The sequence below is a fragment of the Equus caballus genome, chromosome 14 (genome assembly GCF_041296265.1).
Source record: "Equus caballus isolate H_3958 breed thoroughbred chromosome 14, TB-T2T, whole genome shotgun sequence".
In the NCBI taxonomy this organism is placed as follows: Eukaryota; Metazoa; Chordata; class Mammalia; order Perissodactyla; family Equidae; genus Equus; species Equus caballus.
Window position 1 is genome coordinate 10,535,911 of NC_091697.1, and position 14,425 is coordinate 10,550,335.

At 41.8% G+C, this 14,425-nt stretch overlaps 1 long non-coding RNA gene across 1 annotated transcript; it reads left to right on the forward strand.

Moving 5' to 3' along the window:
- The first annotated feature begins 9,168 nt into the window (after window positions 1-9,168).
- Window positions 9,169-13,823, forward strand: LOC138917528 (uncharacterized). Its single transcript, XR_011425728.1, has 3 exons — window positions 9,169-9,401; window positions 10,165-10,225; window positions 10,679-13,823. It is a non-coding gene; the product is annotated as an uncharacterized lncRNA (long non-coding RNA).
- Window positions 13,824-14,425: the final 602 nt, after the last annotated feature.

The window sequence follows — 14,425 nt, forward strand, 5'->3', positions numbered from 1 at the left end:
TCCCAGTAGATGGCAGCAGAATCAAGCAGTTGCAAATTTGTTCTCAGAAAAGCTGATATGAGCAGGAAGAGGGTCTGGATTTGCAGCTGATGTGCCTGTACTTACCTTCTTCAGACTTAATTGATTACGTAGAGCAGTAAAATTAAAATTGTATACTAAATTTAGAGTAAAAAATCAAGAAGGGGTAAAAATGAATAACTTTTCCTTTCTGGAGAATTTTTCTAGTTTTTTATGCTTGTACCTTTCCTTGGAAATTTTTATATGTAACAATTTTTAGCCCTCTTCTCTTTATGTTACCTCAGTTCTGGAAATTTGTTGTCCCTTTCACTGTCTCCACAGCATGCAAAAACTGTGACTGTTGCATTTCGTACATTTCTAGTAGATGTTTGATTTATTCATTTACCTCATCTCTATGTGAGATTTCCTGCTTTCCATGTGTTTGTCTCTCTAAGGGAAAAACCTGATGCCACATTACATCCAAGATATTGATTTGGGTAATAATTTTAGGTTACTTATTTTTCAACAATAAGTAACAATTTATAGTTTGTTGCAATTATTCACATTTAATGACAAATCAACTGTTACTTCATATAACTTTGGTGAACATGAATAAAATTGTGAAAAAGAATTTGTCATAGAGAAATAGAAATTCATTTTTATAAGTGTTTAGTTGACCGATGCTAACAACGAACAGTGCATAGTCAGAAGTATAACAGGTGCACAACATCGCTGTACATGAATGCTAGATGGGATTGTAGACATCCTCTGCTTTTTATAGCTTTCTAGAAATGAAAACGAACGACCTAACAGATGGAGATAAAACATACAGTCACCATAATTATAATACAATCACTCTCTCAAATGATATTCACTAAAGTTCTATTGAATGGCAGAACTGCTAGGTACTGAAATGCTTTGATGATTAAAACACGATATTCAACAACCACGTAGTTAAAGTTTAGTGAGTGTACAGTCAATTGACCCACAAACTCTAACTTGCAATCTGATGCTGTATACTTATTAGTACATTAAAGATAAAGTAGACTAAAGGGATAAATACAGGTAGACAAGAGCACTCAAAAAAAACCACTATGTTGATGCAATATTCAAGCAGGCCTGGTTAAAGAATTTTCAACTCAGAGAGAAAAGAACATAAACAGTGAAACCTATTTAGTTTCTCAGGACAATAACAATGAGGCCAGGGTATGTGAGGCACATGACATTACGGCATTTGTGTAAGAAATGCCAGACCATGATAAGAACTTGGATTTAGTTCTGGGTATGATGAGAAGCCAGTGAGAGTACTACAATTTTAGGTACATTTCTGGAACTCACATGAGATGCTCTGGGTGAGTAGAGAGTTGTCAGGAGGGCTGTCTGTAGGAGACTAGTTAGGAAGACATCAAAACAGCTCTGGAAAGAGACTACAGCAGTGTTTCTAGGTGGGGGCATCAGAGTTATTCATGGTTGGGGGCAGGGGTCTAGACTCTGTGCACATTTAATGTTGATGTTTCTTTTTGTGGGAATTAAGTTCAATAATAAATGCACATCCCATGGCATAGACCAAGTGAAGGATGCCTGGCAATCATTATCCTAACCTATTATGACCTTTACCAGGGTGCTGATATGGCAACATCAGTGAAATGGTTGCCTATCTCATCGTTTGTTCATGTCTGGCTCTCTCACCCAATTTTCAAGCTTGTTCCTTTTTGCCAGTAATTGTCCTGATTTTAAAACAGAAGGCCCTAAGGTAAATCAGAACAGTTGGTTCCTCATTCAGGGATTAGGTGGTACCTGAGGAACCATTCTTTCTCTGTGGCCTCTTGCAGTGACTCTCACATGGTGGCTCTCAACACTTTATGTGCCTGATAAAATAAACCAAAGTTTTGCCTTAAAATTAAATCAATATGATAGTTCATAATGATAAAATGTGGCCAGTTTAGTTTAAAAATCATTCTTTAGTATGCATGTCCTGGAAATATGAGAAAAGAGCCTCTTGGGTAGTTTTCTTCATTCTTCTGTTTAATCTAGGTTTAAATTCAGGGGAAGAAAGATTCTAACCATTCCTCACAGGAGGGGTGTTTCCAACGGCAAGTGCTTAACAGACACAGCTGGCACTGTCTCTGTGTTCCATGTTTAGAAGGAAGATAAGTTCACCTTTCCCTTTGCTCATCCAGGGACCACTTATGTCCTGGTATTTTAATGAGTACTGAAATTTAGAAGAGAAAATAGTGTTCAAGTATTATTTTATTTCTCTATTTCGTTGAGTACAAATTTTCACAAAGGTTCATATAATTTCAGTAGGTTTATCCTAATTTATATAAATAGGGTTATATTAATGTATAAATCAATGAGCCAATTTGAGACATGATTAGATGAATGTTCTGCAAAAGTATAATTTCTCAAAAGTTAAATATGTGACTCTCACATAAATATGGGATGAATGAACATATATCAAATGTTTATTTAAATCATCCATGAGCAAGCAAACAGGTGTCAGAAATGGTTCAAAAAGCATTTGTGTTGATCAGTACATTTTATAAACCTCTGAGAAAGACGCACTGAAATATATGCTATTGATCTTTATTTTGACGTTTGCTATTTGTTGCTTTATGAAAAGTATTTGGGCTGGAGTTGTGCTGTCTCGAGTTAGGTATTTCAATTTTCCAGGTAAGGGAGGCTCTGATAATACCACACCTGGTTAGGTTCTGGTTAATAGTTTGCCCCGAGGGCAAGCTTGTTAAGAAGAACAGAATGCTCTGATGTATTTCAAAATTGTTTTATTTCCTGTCCAGCTGGAGGCCTGAGAAGAAACCACACATTTGGTGTCAGGAGAAAAAAAATACTTCTGATTGCTTGGGTTTTTGTTTTCAGTTACAGTAAAATTAGTTGATTTCTTGATACATTACTGGGCACAAATATATGTGTTAACATGCAACTTCACAGGTTAAGGACCCTGATTAGTAGTAAATAGTAAGTCAAACACAGATGCATTCACCTCAGAGCCAAATAACCTTTGAGCGGGCCTGTTAAACAATGCTACAGTATAACATTGAAAGGAAATAGTGCTCTTCCTTTGCTGTATTTTCTGTTTTAGGTAATTTTTCTTTACACTTAGGCCAGAACCAGCATAGACTCTGAGGTAGACATTTTTTTTTTCCATTGGAAACGATCATGATGATGATAATGTAGGGGATAAAAATCGGCCACCTCAAAATGTGTCTAACTGGCTTAATTTTAAAGCTAAAGACTCTGAAAGAATCTTTCACCATTCCCTTAACTGCCTAAAGGAATTTAAGTTAGAAGACCTGTCCGCAGGACAAGCCATCACCATAGATAATTCTCGGTATCCATAGACCGTGAGGGTCCTTGCTAAACCCATCCTTATCAAAGTTCTATCTACTGAGTGCTTGCTTTTCCATTTTCAAGTGAATTGTCTTCCTCCCCTTTGAAGCCCCAAAACACTATCCCTAATCTCTTCCTTTGTCTTTAGCTGAAGATGATATTTAAGTTGACAGCTTCAGCCATTCTGCTTGAGTCACTCAGTTTTCCTGGGTTTCTTCCATGCATACATGTTATAAACCTTTGACTTTCTCCTGTTAGTCTGTCTCATGTCACTTTAAATCTCAGACCAGCCAGAAGGACCTAGAGGGTAGAGGAATTGTCTTCCTCCCCTACAATAACAATGAGCATTTATACAGCATTTACAATGGGCCAGATACTCTTCCAGATATTTTACAAATATTTCACTTAATCCTTCCAGTAATGCTACAAAGTGAATAATGTTATTATTCACATATGATAGAAGAGGAACATGAAGCTTATGTATAATTGTGAGACAAGATCACAAAATGGGTGAGGAATACAAACAGGATTAAAATATGCACAAACAAAATTGGGAATTCAAGAGTTTATAGGATATCAAAGCACTGACACCCAGTTCTTGTTGCAGTAAAAGTTCACCTTCAGATGATTCATTTAAAGAAGTATTTTTCAAAGTGTAATTAGCAAGCCCTTTGGGTGATTCAGATGTTCCCTAAAGTTTGAGAACCTTAAATCTAAGGCGATTTAGATGTACATTCTTCCACTGTGCTACCACAGGATAAAAATATTCCTTTAAAACACTAACATTGTTTGCATTCTTGTAGAATGTAAAAATTCGTAGATGGATGGGCTGTTTTGAAGATTAAGTATAATGCATGTAAGTTTATTTAGAATGCTGAGCATACTTGCTAGCATATAGAAATGCTTAATAAATAAAATCTATTATTATCATCACACTAAGAAAAAATGATAATCTGTCTATTTCAGGCAATTAAGTTACATTTGTACAGTTCAAGAAGTGGAATTCCAGATATTACCTCCAATAAGTCTGTGCATTGCTGTTATCCTTAACAGTGACACATCTCTTCACCTTCCTATTCAGGGTTCTTTTGCTTTTAGCAAAACCTAGGAGGTAAATAAATTAATTGCCCCATTTACTCTTTAAGAAATACTTAAATCTGTGTTCCTTTGCCAAAGGTGATTTGCCTTTGAAAGTGTCATTGCACTGGGAAAGGTATTTTGTAGTTGTGGGAAACTTTAAGTGGTCTTATAGGACTTCAAAATAAAAATGACATGAGGCCAGGGGCAGAAAGAAGTACACTCAACACTGATGTAAGCAAACATTTGTAGTCAAATTGTCAGAAAGTACCATCTACACACCTCATGGATGAGGACTCTCTACTAAGGAGGTGAGTTTAATTTGTTTCAGAATTATTTTTCATTATGCTAGGAAGTCATTTGAATTGATTTATATTTATCATGTGTTTGGTATTTTAAATTTAATTTTGAGTTTCAGAATAACTTTTGTAAAACTGTTTACTCTTCTCACTTACTGTTAGGAAGAAAAAAAAGGAACATAATTGCTAAGATTCTGTCAATTACTCTATCAGAAATGTTTTCTTCTTTTAAAGGGATAAATTGTCACAGGTAAATGCAGTCATAGAGATTTAATTACTCCAGCTCTTCCATATTTTTGTATTTGTTCCTTATACATTCCTATTCTATATTATATTTCATTGTATTGATAGACTGCATGTATTTATTAACTCTGCTTTTGACGAGCATTTGGATTGTTTTCAGTTCGGGTCTACTGTGAATTAAACTGCTGTAAACATTTCTATAATTGTCATTTCATGGACTGAGCTGATGTTTCTGCTTGGTAAGTAGACCACAGTGGAATTATTGGTTCATAAATTATAAGGATGTTGAGCTGTACTAAATAACACAAAAATTTTTTCCAAGTTTTTTATGCCAACTTATACCCTATTGGCAATTTTCAATTGAGAATTGAGAGTTCCAGTTCTTCAAAACCTTGCAAACACTGGTATTGTTAGTCTTTTTAATTTGAGCCATTGCAATGAGTTTTCCATTGTAGTTTTTTTTTTACTATTTTGTTGAGATCATAATAGTTTATAACATCGTGATATTTCAGTTGTACATTATTATTTGTCTGTCACCATATATATGTGCTCCTTTACCCCTTTGTCCAATCAGCAAACCCTTTCCCCTCTGGTAACTGCTAATCTGTTCTCTTTGTCCATGTGTTTGGTTACCTTCCACATATGAGTGAAGTCGTATGGTGTTTTCCTTTCTCTGTCTGGATTAATTCACTTAACCCTCAAAGTCCATCCATGTAGTTACAAATGGGATGATTTTGTCTTATTTTTATGGCTGAGTAGTGTTCCATTGTATATATATACACCATATCTTTTTTATTCATTCATCAGTTGATGGGCACCTGAGTCACTTCCACATCTTGGCTATTGTGAATAATGCTTCAATGAACATAGAGATGCATAAGTCTCTTTGGATTGCTGATTTCCAGTTCTTTGGATAAATACCAAGTAGTGGGATACCTGGGTCATACGGCATTTCAATTTTGAATTTTTTGCGAAATCTCCATACTGTTTTCCATAGTGGCTGCACCAGTTTGCATTCCCACCAACAGTGTATGAAGGTTACTTTTCTCCATATCCTCTCCAACATTTGATATTTTTTGTCTTGGTAATTATACCCATTCTAACAGGTGTAAGGTGATATCTCATGGTAGTTTTGATTTGCATTTCTTTAGTAATTAGTGATATTGAACAACTTTCCATGTGGCCTTGCTATCTGTATATCTCCTTTGGAAAAATATCTGTTCATATCCTCTGCCATTCTTTTATGGGGTTGTTTGTTTTGTTATTGTTGAGTTGTATGAGTTCCTCATATATTTTATATATATATATATAAACTTATACATTATACATATTATATATCTCTATATATATCTCTAGATATATCTCATATCTATATATCTATATATCTATATCTATATCTATATCTATATCTATCTATCTATATATATAAACTTCTTGTCAATATGTGATTTGCAAATATCTTCTCCCAGTTGGTGGGTTGTCTTTTTGTTTTGTTTCTGGTTTCTTATGCCTTGCAGAAGTACTTTAGTCTGATGAAGTCCCATTTGTTTATTTTTATTTTTGTTTCCTTGCCTGAGTAGACATGGTATTCAAAAAGATACTTCTAAAACTGATGTCAATGTGCATACTACGTGTATTTTCATCTGAGTTTTATAGTTTCACATCTCACTTTCAAATTTTTAATGCATTTTGAGTTAATTTCTGTGTATGGTGAGAGACAATAGTCTACTTTCATTCCTTTGCATATGGCTGTCCAGTCTTCCCAACACTATTTATTGAAGAATCTTTCCTTTATCTATTGTATGTTCTTAGCTCCTTTGTCAAAGATTAGCTGTCTGTAGATGTGTGGTTTTATTTCTGGCCTTTCAGTTCTGTTGCATTGATCCATGTGTAGTCTTTTGTTCTAGTACCATGCTCTTTTGATTACTATAGTTTTCTAGTATACTTTGAAGTCAGAGATTGTGATGCCTCTAGATTTGTTCTTTATTCTCAAGATTGCTTTAGCTATTCAGAGTCCTTTGTTGTCCCCTATGAATTTTAGGATTCTTTGTTCTATTTCCATGAAGAATGTCATTGAGATTGTGATGAATCCATAGATTACTTTAAGTAGTATGGACATTTAAACTTTGTTTATTCTTCTAATCCATGTTTATAGAATATCATTCAATTTCTTTGTGTCACTGTTGATTTTTTAATGTCTTATAATTTTCATTGCATAGATATGTCACATCCTGGCTTACATTTATTCATAGATATTTTAATCTTTTTGTTGAGATTGTAAGTGGGATTGTATTCTTGAGTTCTCTTTCTTTAGATTTGTTAATGATGTATAGAAACACAATTGATTTTTGTAACTTGATGTTGTACCTTTCAACTTTGCTGTAGTTGTTGATTATTTCTAATATTTTTCCAATGGATTCTTTCAGATTTTCTATACATAAAATCATGTCATCTGCAAGTAGTGAGAATTTCACTTCTTACATGCCACTTGGATGCCATTTACTTCTTTTTCTTGCCTAATTGCTTTGGCCAAAACTTCCAGTGTTGTGTTGAATAAAAGTGGTGAGAGTGAACACCCTTGTCTTGTTCTTGTTCTTAGATTGATGGCTTTCAGTGTTTCCTCATTGAGTATGATGTTTGTTCCCTTAATAGAGAAACCTCAGTCCTTTTGAACACAAAATTATTTTAACAGACATAGATATTCTGTTCTAAAGGTAAACTTATCAAAGTTAAAGAAAAACCTTGTATAACCTCTTTATCAAGAGCAGACTAACACTCCAGGAAAATTGTCCATTTAAGAGAGATAGAAAACCAAATTTTAATTTTTGCATCAGCTTATTTTTGACATTAAAATTCATTTACTTGGGGTCAAGACAATGTATGAAGAATTTAAAGAAAATGAGAAAATGCTAAATTCTTGGGTTTGAAACTACTGGTCTGTGAAAATGTGTCTATGTATGTGGAAGTATGTGTGTGTGTGCATACAGTATGTCCCATAATTATGCCTTTGTGAAGCTTTTCTAACTTTACAAATGTAAATGCTACTAATATAAAACACATTATTTGGAGATTTAATTATATTTTCATTGTAATTATTTTAAATAATAGTAAATGGTTAGTTTGAATTTTTGTGTCACTCGTTCTGAGTGAAAATGTCAAAGATTGATGGAAACAATAAAAACTTAAATATTCAAAATTAAATAAGTATAAAATAAAGTTATACTTCTGGATAGATGAAAGTAGAAAACATTATGGGGGACGGCCTATTGGCAGACTGTTTAAGTTTGCATGCTCCATTTTAGTGGCCGAGGGTTCACAGGTTCAGATCCCAGGTGTGGCCCTAGTACTGGTCATCAAGCCACACTCTGGCAGCATCCTACATAATATAGAGAAAGATTGGCACAGATATTAGTTCAGTGACAATCTTCCTCAAGCAAAAGGAGGATGATTGGCAATGGAAGTTAGCACAGGGCCAATATCCCTTAGAAAAAGAAAAGTTATTATGTGGAAAAATGAAGCAGAGATTTGCACAACATGGATGAAGCTGAAGGGCATTATTCTCAACGAAATAAACCAGAGAGAGAAAGACAAACACTTCATGATATCACTTATATGTGAAATCTAAAAAAAAAAAGGTGAAACTTATATAAACAGAAAGTAGAAAGGTGGTTGCCAGGGGCTATGAGGTGGGGGGAAGGGCGAAACAGGTAAAAGGGGACAAACTTTCAACTCTAATATCAAGAGCTTCTGAGGATCTAACGTGGTGACTAGAGTTGAGAACACTGAATTGTACAATTGAAATCAGCTAAGAGAGAAGTACTTCAATGTTCTCACACACACAAAGTCAATACGTGAGGTGAAAATATACTGGAGGTTAGTACAGAGGAGAATCAGGGCATGAATCCCTGGGAACAAGCCCAAATTGCTAGGAGAACTTCAGACTTTCAAAGGCCATGAGATAGGTGGGTTGAAAGCAAGAATCCAGGAGATGCAAGGAACCGGGTGACATCTGGCTTCCAGGTGGAAGGAATAGAAAACTACCCAAGGTCTAGAAGGCCCAGGAGGGTGGAGGGAGGCAGTTGTAGGCCAGTTGGTGGGGGAGGGGCTGTGGTCCAATCTGCTTCCCTGCTGTCCCCTCCCCCCCCAGGAGCCCTTGTGACACGGCCACAGTTCCATGATGAGGGCATGGGGTTCTAATCTCCAAGCCACTCCCAGTCCTCAGTTGCCTGAGAGTAGAACTGTATTTGAGATATGGAAACGCCTATCTTATATATAAAAAGCATTGTTGCTAGCTGGTTGAGCTCCAGTTCCGCTTCCTGGGTGATTGGGACCATCCTCTGCATCCTGTATGGACTGGGGCTCTTCCTCCTGTTCCTCCCCTCCCCCAGAAGGAATTTGCCCTTACAACCACCTTACAAAAGGAGAAACGTCAGGAAGGTAAGAAATCCTGGACCAAGACCCACCAGAAGATGAGTCTCCCTTCTTTTTTACTATGATTTCCCCTTCTCTGAATCAACTAGAGGGACTCTGGGGATGGGAAACAATAGAACATCATCCTTCTAGGGACAAGCCAGGTTGGGTGGGCAGTGGTGAGAGTGGGCACAAGCATTTCCATCTGAAGATGTCAGAGCAGGAGTGCTGGTGTGGCAGAGGGCTCCAGAGAAAGTCCCCAGGCCAGTGAAAAGTGGCCAAGGATGGGATGCTATGTGGGTTCTGTGGGAAGGCAGGCCCTGGGCACTGGTTCCCCAGCCACCTTCCTGGGGCAGGTGTCTTGACCAGGCCTTTCCTCTGTCGTGGCTGGTCTGAGGGAAGAGCTGAGCCCCCGACAGCCTCTGAGCAGGACCTGGAGTGGGGCTGTGGCCTCAGGAAGCAAAGTCCTCCCTGAGGAAGCTCATAAGATTCTGTACATCTGAGAATGTGTGCGTTTCTTGAGCAGAGAAACAATGACAGAAGATCCATGCTAGTCCCACATGGGGACCTTCTTATGATCCTCAAAGTAGGAAGACAGCAAATATCCATTTTGTGTTCAATTCTCCACTTCAAAAGTAAGGAAAAGGGAAGACACACCCGAGAGCCCACGGAGTTCAGTGTAGACAGTCATCTTGCTCATGAACACTGGGTGTCTGCAGCGGGTCCAGAGAGAGGAGAGGGAGCCTTGGGTCTCAGACCCCAAAGTTTCTTGTTTTTTCTCTCCTCTCAGTGTCAAGTGGAGCCGAGAGGGAGGGGCATCAGGAGCAGGAAGAAAAGGGGAGCTTTGAAAGGTAATCTTCTGCCATTCAGCCCTGGGCTCCAGAGCTGGCCTCGATCTCCTGTCCCTGAGCACACAGCTCCATGGGCTCGAGGATGCCAGGGGCAGAGCCTGTCCCTCAGGAAACAGTGCCCTCTGGGAGGCACCCAGGAAGGAGACGAAAACCCAGATACTTGCCAGATTCTGTGCTAGAAACCATGGCCCAGGCCAGCAGGCATCTGGAAATGGTTGTTGGCCAGCAGGGGCATGTGGGCTGTGGTGGAGGTGGAAGCACTTGGTCAATGACAAACCTCAACCCATCAGCAGCTGTGCCAGCCCCGTCAGGGATCCCATGGCCTTAGACACTAGTGCCTGGGCTCCAGAGTCTGACCTCAAACACTCTCCCCTAAAGGCACATTGCACGCAGCCTCCTCTAAGAGCCCTAGGCCCCTGTCTTCAGCTCTGTGACACAGTCTCTGATTTCTAGCTTACAGAACTGGCCAGAAAGACCTGACAGAAGTGCGGGGCCAGATGTCCCTTTTGCAAAGGTCAGAAATCTTGCCCTTCTCTCCTGGACTTCTTGCTCCCAGGGTCGCTGATGTACCCCAGGGCTGCAGGAAGTTTGGGGCTGAGCTGGGAGGGGAGCCATGGGGACAGGGTTGGCAAAAGGCCTAGGGTGAGGGACAGCAGGAAATTCAGTGAAGTGGAGGTGGGGCCAGGGAGGGCCATGTGTCTCAAGGGGCCACCCTCACCTGGTCTGCCCTGCTGTCCCAGGGCCCTGGGCTCCTGGCTGCAGCTTGTGCCTCCTGTCTCCCGAAGCTCCCTGGGGTGGCTGTCTTCTAAGGGATGTTTCCATCACTTGTCATCTCAAGACTCCCCAGGGAAGGCCTGCAAGACAGCTTCTGCCAGAGTCTGCCAACCATGCGGGAAGCCTGTGGAAGGTGTTCCTCTCACCACAACTCCAGCACTTTTCCTTGCTCCTCTGACCCAGCCCACTCTACCTTTGGCCTCCACTCTGCCAGCAGAACCTCCATCTGACTTGACCAGAATCCCGCTAGGCCCTGTTGCCACGAGCTCAGCTCCAGCTCACTCCTGTTGGCCATTTCCCAACTCAGGCCTCGGCCACATGAGCTATCGCATTGAGTTCCTCTCCCGGTGGAACATAATCAAGGTCTTGTTCTTCCCCATGTCATCATACTTCGAGTCCCAGCAAGGGCACCTGTCCTGCCACCGACCAGTGCCCTCATTCTGGGGAGGCCCCACAAATAGGGAGGGAGAGACTGATAGCCCCTAAGTTGCCAACCCTGATGTCCAGAAGCTGCTCGAGACAGAAATCACAGAAAGAATACAAACGAAGTTCTGGGCAAAAGAAGAACAAGATGATCCACACACTCCTCAGATGCTCGAAGCACACAGTATCATGTCTGGGCTGAATTTCCGCTGGGGCCTACCCCTCCTGTCTTTGGAGCCTGCAGATCTGAAAGCATGTGAGGCTCAATACTCAGCCCTTCCACAGTCCCCTTTTAACCCCGCAGCCACCTGTGATTCTGGGGCCCACTTGAAAGCTTTGCACAGTTCATGGGAAAACCTCTTGAGTCTCCTCCAGGTGACAAAGTCTTAACTTTGACAACAAAAGCATCAGTTCCCAGCCTGGCCCATCCCCTCCCTGCTCCCTCACCTGTGTGTGAGGAAAATCAGAATGCTCTGGGAGGGACCCTACCTGGCGATGGCAGTGAGCCCTCAGAAGCCCCTCTTTTGGGGCAGGAGGGCCGGCTGACTTCTCCAACCTTCACATTCAGCCTCTCAGAGAGAAAAGGGCAGAGTGGGACCATCGTGGGGGCCGAGCAAGGCTATCTAGAGCTGAGTTCAGGGTGCCCAGTGGCCAGGAATGAGCCTCGGGAAGAGAGTAGAGGTGGGGCCTCACCAGAGCCCTGCCATGGGGTGGCAACACTGGAGGGGGAGTCAGGGTCCCAGTCTTGGACCCAGGTCAGGGGAATAGGAGACACCCTCGGGACCAAACCCTTCCAGCCCCTGCCTGAAAAGGAAGAGGTTTATCACAGCAGCCCTTTCAGAAAAATGTTGAGATGCCTCCTGCCATGCCTGAGGCCCAACAAGGAGGAAGCACCAAAGGACCACCTTGCAAAGGCAAGCCCGCATCAACCACCACCCATAGCCAGGCACAGGTCACACACAGCTCAGCGTTGGATGGCAGGGCTGTTCAGGCACCATCGACAGTGACATCCTTTGTCCGGGTCCTGGGAGAAAACTGAGGCTTGCAGAGAACTTCTGGCCTCCCAGTCGAAGCATCGTAAAAACCACTTCAGGCCTGGGAAGCTGGACATGCCTGTTACCAAGACGTTCCCTCCTCCCCAGAGCAGAGAAGAACAATGACAGAGGACAGTCCCCAACCTACCTCCAGGGACCACAACTCTCCAAATACGAGGGAATGGATCAAAACAGGCATGGCAACTGGACCTTGCCATCCAGGTAGCCGTGGTCCCCAGCCAAACCCTGCCAGCCTGGGCTGAGGGTGGCAGCTGCCTCAGCCAATCCATTACCTGCCATGTTGTCTTCAGATATGTGTTTCTTGGGATGAGTAGACTGTGCCTGACACACCTTTCCTCATAGGAATGCTTATCTCCCCAGACAGGGAAGTGGAGGAACAGAAAACCTGGTTTTTCTCCTGAGTCCGTCCTCTGTGCTAATGATGTCTTCCAACCCCAATTTTCCCCAAATACGTTTTTTCTCCTTAGAGGTCATGGCTTCTGTTTGTGCTCTGCCAGTGGTAAAAACGTGGTCAGGCTCTTCCCTTCCTAAGTGTCTCCTTTGGCTTCCAGAAGGGACAGGGCCATGGGGGGAGGCTGACTGCAGTGAGGCTCACCTTCCCTCATCCCTACTCCCTCATTGCACCTGAAGTCCACATCAAGCCATCCTTACAAAAACAAATGGAAGGTTTAGGATATTTCCAGATGAGCCAAACCTCTAAACGCCAGCCCAGAATGGACCCCGCTGGTCCTCTCCTGCGTTCTCTGGCCCTTGAACTTGTGGGGCTGTAGGGAGGGGGTTTGCAGAGGCTCCAGGAAGTGTAGAGACAGGTTCACAAGTCACAGAGTGGGGAGGGGAGTTTGGGGCAGTGCTGGCCTTGAGTCCGGAGGGGGAGGAAGCTTGTCCTGCACCCCGAGCTCTTGGTGGGAATAGATGACGCTGCCCAGGGAGCTTCTTCTCTCCCTGCTGAAGCTGCCATGGAGATGGACCTGCACATCGCTCTCGGCCCAGCATCACCCTCCCTCTGTCCTTGTCACAGTATGGAGCAGCAGCGATGAAGAGGACTGTACTCTCGGCTCTGAGGGCAGGCGGGTGGGGAGCATGGACGCTGCTGTGGGCCTGTCCCCTCTGCCCAGAGGAGCGCAGGACCCTGCTCTCCTGCACCTGCCTTCTCCTCCTGGGGAACAGAGTTGGGGGTGACTGTGTGGCGTCACCATCTGATGGTGGGACACTGTGCGCCTGGAGTGGGACTTGGGGGAAGGAGACAAAGTGCCACCAGAGTTTAACCACTTACTTACTGAATGACATCTTTTGCTTTTTATAATTTTACCCATTATAAATAAAGCTGCTATGAACTTCTTTGTGAAGGTTTTTGTGTGAACTTAAATTTTTCTGCACAGTAAATATCAATGGCAATGAGTAACGAAGGTTTGAAAATGGGCCCGCCTCCAGGATCTTAGAAGGAAATGCAACATGTGTTAGAGGTTGAAAGGTTGAAACAGGGCAGAGATAGTAACCCTAACATCATATCTTGGATTTGAGCCATTTCCTGAGGAAAAGTCCATTACCTGACGCACGACACAGATGCCAAGGAGGTGGGAGGGACAGGTATCTCCACATTTACTAAAACACTGTCAGAACGTATTTGGGGAGGAGACCCTTGACCTTTAACCTGTCAGAAGCTCTTTGTTCTTGGTCTCCAGAGAACATTAATTAGACAGAGATCCACACCTATGGAGCAGGTCCCCTGAATGAACTGGATTTCCACTTGAGTTAAGAAGAAACTGATGGTTGCTGTGGACTCAAATTACTTGTCAGTGAACAGACAACTTCAGTTTCTCATTTGAATATAGCACAGAATCACAAAATTAAATGATAACGGAATCCCCTGAATCCAAACAGAGCAAGAAAATGTCAGTGTGTTCCCGGCCTTCCTTTCGTTTCTCCAGGTCCTACTGAGATAATGAAT